This window comes from Mus caroli, chromosome 2, assembly GCF_900094665.2.
Source record: "Mus caroli chromosome 2, CAROLI_EIJ_v1.1, whole genome shotgun sequence".
NCBI classification, from domain to species: domain Eukaryota; kingdom Metazoa; phylum Chordata; class Mammalia; order Rodentia; family Muridae; genus Mus; species Mus caroli.
In genome coordinates, this window is record NC_034571.1 from 171057883 (window position 1) to 171064237 (window position 6355).

Sequence of the window (6355 nt, forward strand, 5' to 3'; positions counted from 1 at the left end):
AAGTAAAGCTGTAGGAACACTGGCCAGGAAGACTGAAGATTGGTAGCTCTGGAATAAAAAAGCACAGCACTTGAAATTGTTTGTTACAGCGTAGTAGGCAAGGGTCACCAGGTTTCTTAGTAAGAGAACAGGGTGAACATGGATTGTATGAGACAGAGTGGGAAAAAAAGTCCTTAACCGTCCACGCATATCATTGCAGACGATTCCTAAAGGATCGCTAAATAATGGCGGTTGGTTTTTCAGTGACTGGGAAGACAGGCAGGAAAGTTTTCTGGGTGGTCTCCAGGGATGAACGAAAATGTCACTCCCAAGACAGTACCTTGAGACGAAGATGAAGGTCTCCCTCTCTAGTTTTTTGGTAAGTAGTAATAAATTTTTTTGAGGCTTATGTGAAGCAATGAGCAAACAACTGCAAGAGGAGCAGTTTTACTCGCGGAGCGCCACTTGCCTGTCTTCCAGAGGCCAACCCGCAAGCCTAGGCCCTGCCTCTGCTCCCGGGCTGTAGCTTCCGGCTTAGCAGCTGCAGGCTCCGCCCACCACCTTAACCCTTCCCGGTGATCGTCAACTGGGGCACAACCTTTCGGGGACCGGGTTCTACCGGAGCTCCGGAGCTTTCGTGCGGCGCTGCCACATTGGCTCCGACTATGGGCGGGGCCTCAGTGTTGGGTTCTAGGCGCTTGCGCAGCCGGCTCTGACCTGCCAGAACACACGTCTTTTTCCGGGGGCGCGCGTGCCAGTGCGTAAGCGTGCGCGTTCTTGCTGCCGCCAGTGTTGCTTCCGCCGTCCTCTGCCGCTGCTACGGCTGTCGCCGCCCGGGATCCTCAGGCCGAGCAGTAGGCCGGCCGGCTGCCCACCACTGCCCCGGGACGGAAAGCGGAGCCGCGGAACCGGTGGACCGGCGGGCGTGCNGACAGGTGAGCTCACTCTCCAGAGGCTCTCAAATTAGGTGGGGCCGCGGGGTTCAAGCCGCCGGAGCCGGGCGAAGGGGAGGGGAAGTGAGGCGAGGGCGCCGCAGAAGGAGGTGAAAGCTGCCCGCAGCGGAAATGGCGGCGACCCTCAGCAGCGGCGGCGAGCCCGGCCCTGGGCACCGCTAGGCCCTGCTCGACCTTGCGCACGGCGGGGCGGCGCGGAGACTAGGCTTTCCGGGCCAACTCCGGTTCGCACGCGCGGCCGCCTCCGCGGCTCCCGGAACGCAGAAACTGGTGTAGGGAGGTGGGCAGTAAAGGCTCCGAGGCTTGTTCACATTCTGGGACGCAGAAATTGCCTTATAGTTGTAAATTTCAAAGGCATTTGACGTATAAAAATGCCTAGTTTATGCCTCGGAACGACATTTTAAGAGGCGATTTTGTGTCGTGCTCTTTGGGGAGAGAATTAGGGACTCATTCGTTCAGGCTCCAACTTGTGTTATATGGCTGGATTAAAGACTTGTTTTTCCTTGTGTCTAGGAGATGATTTCTCCGAATTCATTAAGTGCATCTTCGGAAAAATAATGCAAAAGGTAGCTTTAATTTGTTTTCAGATTGGACTTTGGGGAAATTGGGTCGCCGTTTGTTGGACGCTCAGCTGATCATTCATCCTTTATAGGCAGTGTGTCACAATTGCTAGTGGTTTGTCTGTTTAAACATCAAAACGCTACTTAATACCACAAAGAATTATATTGTCCCATATATTGTCGTGGTTGCCTAAAGACAAAACTCTAATCGTAGGATAATTTTGTTCATTTATTTGCTTTCTTTAAGGAAAGCGTGATCTGTTAGGTGACATTAAAAGCCAGGACTTTCCGCAGTTTCTAACTTGTGTTACGAATCTGTTACCTGTATCAGTGTTTTCATACTTAGNCTGGCCCTGTGTGTGTGGAGCCAGTGGAGCCTCCAAATGCGGTCGGGTTTGGGAGCAGGGTACCTGCCCTCGGATTCTTTAAGCTCCGTGCCGCACAATCTCTTTGCCCCAGCAGCCTCCTTGCTAGTCTCCTAACCAATTTAAGTGCTCAACCCTTGACATTTTTTTTCTTGACCACTCTCATGTTTCTGTTATTCCACTGTGTACTGCTGTAACTAGTCTACTGTCGACTGTTAGGCTCTCTGCTTGACTTTTCCCCTGCTTGCTTAATTTTATACAGCGCTTGACTCTTCGTTTAATGTGTTAACATATTTAACATTGTTTTTTAAAGTTAAGGTTTAGGATAGTCAGATAGTATGTGCCCAGTAAATACTTACGGAATGAATGGAAATGAATTTAGGAGCAGCTGGGCTATTACGCTTTCNCCAGGAAGCCAATTAGTGAGTACTGAGCGCTTAAGAGTCACCAGGCTTCTGTATCCTCAAGGACAGAGCCACCAACTTTCCCCTGCCCATTGGGGGTGTGAGGGGGGCAGTCAGTTAAGAGAAAGGGCTTATACTTTCCTGTAAAATCACTTTACAACTTTGGGGGGGGGGCAGGAGGAGGATTGGTTTTTCAAGACTAGGTTTCTCTGGCTTGCCCTGATACTTGCTCTATGGACTGTGTGCACCATGGCCTTGAACTGAGATCCACCTGCCTCTGCCTTCCAAGTGCTGGGCCTAAAGGGGTGCGCTACGATCGNCAGCCAACTCTGTAACTTTTGATTTGTGATTTTTCAGAGCTAAAAGTTTTTAAAAGATATGCTACTGGTTCAGTAAAAAGGCTCTTAGAAATTTTGCCTTTGGTTACTTGTCTCAGGACTTGAGGTGAAGGTGATATGAAGTCTTCTGATTCTTTAGTCATTGTGGAGAGGTTGTTTTTGTGAACAGGATCTTGCTATAGTTCAAGCTAACTTGCAAGTTGTGTTACTCCTGCTTCAGCCTGGCAAAGGGCTAGAATCATAGACTTTTACCACCACACCCAGCGTAAGATCTAGCAGTTGCTGGTGCCCTTAGCTGGAAGCTCATTATCTAGTGCTGTGACAACTCAGGAGAGACTTCTTTGTGACTGAATGACTCTATAGTTCTTTGTAATGCCTTTGCCTCATTCCCATCTAAGTTTAGAAGAATAGCTAGATTTCTCTGTATTTTTTTTAAAAACTTANGTATGCATTTTTTAAATGTAGGTGTGTGCTGTCTGCTCATACACCCACATGCCAGAAGAGGGCGTTTGATCTTTATAGATGACTGTGAGCCACCTGGTGGTTGTCGGGAATTGAACTCAGAACTTCTAGAAAAGCAGCTAGTGTTCTTCACTGCTGGGCTATCTCAGCGTCTTGATTTCTCTGTATTATCNAGAACAGTTCTGTTAATGTGTAGTTCAGTTCATGGTTCTACCCACTTTTACCCAAGCGCACATGGGAGAGAGTGATGCTTCTGGGTGTAGTTGTAGACCCACCCTGACAACCTCCTTTGCTGACTATCTAACTTAATGAATCAGACTTAGAGCTTCCAANGCTTCTGAGCCGGATTTCTTCTGTTTGTTAACCACCTTACAGTATCCCATAATCTGCCAGAGTTGTGTCTTTAAGGCCCAGGTGCATGGTGCTCACAGGTGCTTGTTGAATAAATAATATGCAGTGAAGCTGAGGCTTATGATAAGNTAGAGTTTTAGAAGTTTGCTTCTGAAAACAGAGCATGAGGTAAGCATGAGGTGTGGGATTTGAAGTGTGTGATACTGTGAGCAAACTAGCAGCAAATGAAAGGTGTGGGATTTGAAGTGTGTGATACTGTGAGCAAACTAGCAGCAATAAAGAAATAAACTCCCGAAATCATAGGGAAACTGGTTAGGAGCCGTTTGTATGGAAATGAAGCATAAGCATCAATTCTGCCTATGAGGACCTCTAGTATTCCNGTGGTGCCTCCTGGAAGTTTTCAGGTATGATATATTAAGCATTTAAAAATTTAATAATCAGGACTGAAGGTGCAGATAAGAGGAGAGTGGTTGTCTATCATGTGCCAACACCTCAAAGAAGTAAAAAGTTGTACTCCTAAAATGAGGCTTATTATTCTGTACTATAGAATCCAAGTGATGAATTTAAAGCTTTTTGTCAGGCAAATCTACAGTTTTGCTGTACTTCCTCATCCGTACATCAGCAGAATCTGCTAGACTCTCCTTCCTGAAAGGGGACAAGGTTAGAGCTCACACCACCACAGCTCCTTCCGGCTCTGGGTCTCTCTCTGCACTCTACAAAATGAGGAGAAATTTTTCTATCATATCTGCCTGTTATGGAAGCAAAGAAATGATAAATAGAAGGTATTTTACTGATAGTTTTCCTAAATAGAAAGGACAAAGATGCTAAAAATGGTGATGGCCTTATTTTGTAAAAATCCTACCCTTAAAACATTATTAATCTTGGAGCCTGAGCTGCTGTGCCAGGGCTGCCTCTGATGGCAACCCTGACAAGGATTAACAGCTAATCTGATAACTGGCAACTAAACAGGAAGACGTAAGGTTTGGATTACCCAACACCCTTTAGTGTGGGTTTTGCTCCTCCTGACACTTTGCATTAACTTGAATTCGTTTATTAATGAAAAGTTTGTGTTCTTTATTCTTAGTATATGATATTTAATAATTGTATTAGTTAGGGTTTTACTGCTGTGAAGAGACACCCTGAACATGGCAACTCTTATAAAGAACAGCATTTAATTGGGGCTGACTTATGGTTGCAGGGGGTTATTCCGTTGTCATGGCAGCATGCATGCAGACATGGTGCTGGAGATGGAGCTGAGAGTTCGACATCTTGATAACACAGGCAGCAAAGAGAGACTGTGTGCCACACTTGGGCATAGCCTGAGCATAGGAAACCTCATAGCCTACCCCCAGAGTGACACAATTCCTCTTAAAAAGCCATACTTTCTTATAGTGCCACTCCCTATGGACCAAGCATTCAAACACATGAGTCTATGGGGGCCATACCATTCAAACCACCATAATAGTTATAATNTTTGGTTTTGTTTAATTTNGTGTGTGTTGTGGAGGTATATGGGTATGATACATGGACTAGCATATATAAATAAATGTACCCTCCTGTGTGTATACAAAGGCCACAACAGAATATGGGTATCTTCTTCTATGGATCTTACTTATTACATTGAGCCTCTGTGACCCAGAAGTTCCCTCAGACTGTCTGGCTAGTAAATTTATAGGATCTGTTTGACTTTGCTCCTGGTGCTGGGGTTACAGGTACATAAAACTATGCCAGACTTTTTAAAGTGGGTTGGGTCTTGGAGATTCAAATATGACTTCATGCTTGCAGAGTAAATATTCTTACCCACTGAGCTATCCTAGCCCTCAGTATAGGCTTTTGATTGTGTGTGTGTGTGTGTGTGTGTGTGTGTGTGTGTGTGTTTTAACAAGTAAAAATTGCTTCAAATTTTGAGTTTCACAAACATTGAAATTTTATATCAAAATGACAGAAACAAAGTATCTTATGGCTGCCTTTAATCCCAGCAGAGGCACTAGATCTTTGTAAGTTTGAGGCCAGTCTGGTCTACAAAGCAGGTTCCAGGACAGCCAGAGAGTACACAGCTGTTGTACAGAGAAGCTTTGTCTCAACAAAATAAAACAAATCCAAAAAAGAATAAGGCTAGGTTTGGGAGAGATCACTGAAAATTCTTCCATAAGTTTCCTCTCCACTAATTTGTATGTGTTCTTTTATTTCATTCCATAATCACTATATGTTTTTCACAAGTGACATTTAGTTTGCATCAGAGAACTTTATTTCTAGATATTTTGAACCCAACTAGTAGTTTTAGATTTTGTGAGATAGTATGAATTCCCAGTCGGTATTCCTTGAATTTGTGTAAGTGAAGCTTACTCATTATCACGAGTTGTTGGTGATTTTGTCAGTTTAGTTGCTAAATATTAACTTTGGTGCTTTATAAGATAAAATATGCAGACTTCTTTTATGTGTTCTAAGGAATGCTTGCCTATTGGCTATAAGGTTACAATCCTGGTGAGTCNAGAGTATGGAATGAGGATTTGCTCGGTGATGCTAGCAGGTGTGTCCCATTCTGGCTGTCTTGGGAAAGAAGTGTGGCCATCTTAGAGAAAGCTGCCTGAATGACTGTTCAGTTTCATCCAGATATGTTCCAGTGAAGAGCACAATCAGATATCCCNTGGTATTACAGATCTGAACTAACCCTAAGGGGCAGGTTCTGAGTCAGGGGCCTAGAGGTCTACGGCTGCAGGCTGCTCATCTGACTTCCTAAGTGAAGGTGAGGTGAGAGTGGGAACAGGAGTGACCTGAATTCTGTGGAGGAAAAAGGTGCTGCTGCCTGCCTTTATTTTCTCTTAATACAGGAAGGAGTCAACAGGCCTATTGAGTTTCTCTGTTAAATAGGATGCATTTTATTGTGATTTTTCTTTGACAAAGTCTGTTAGAATATATATGTTATTTTTTAATATAAGTTAT

At 44.6% G+C, this 6355-nt stretch overlaps 1 protein-coding gene across 3 annotated transcripts in view; it reads left to right on the plus strand.

Moving 5' to 3' along the window:
* Positions 1-593: 593 nt before the first annotated feature.
* Dnajc5 (DnaJ heat shock protein family (Hsp40) member C5) overlaps positions 594-6355 on the plus strand; it is a 30462-nt gene continuing 24700 nt past the window's right edge. The window contains exons 1-2 of one of the 3 annotated variants that reach the window (XM_021152883.2): positions 598-914; positions 1446-1498. The gene's annotated coding sequence lies outside the window, so the exon portion shown is untranslated. Of the gene's footprint in view, positions 915-1445; positions 1499-6355 lie in introns of all 3 variants that reach the window. The other 2 variants (XR_002377146.2, XM_021152876.2) reach the window with 2 other exon arrangements.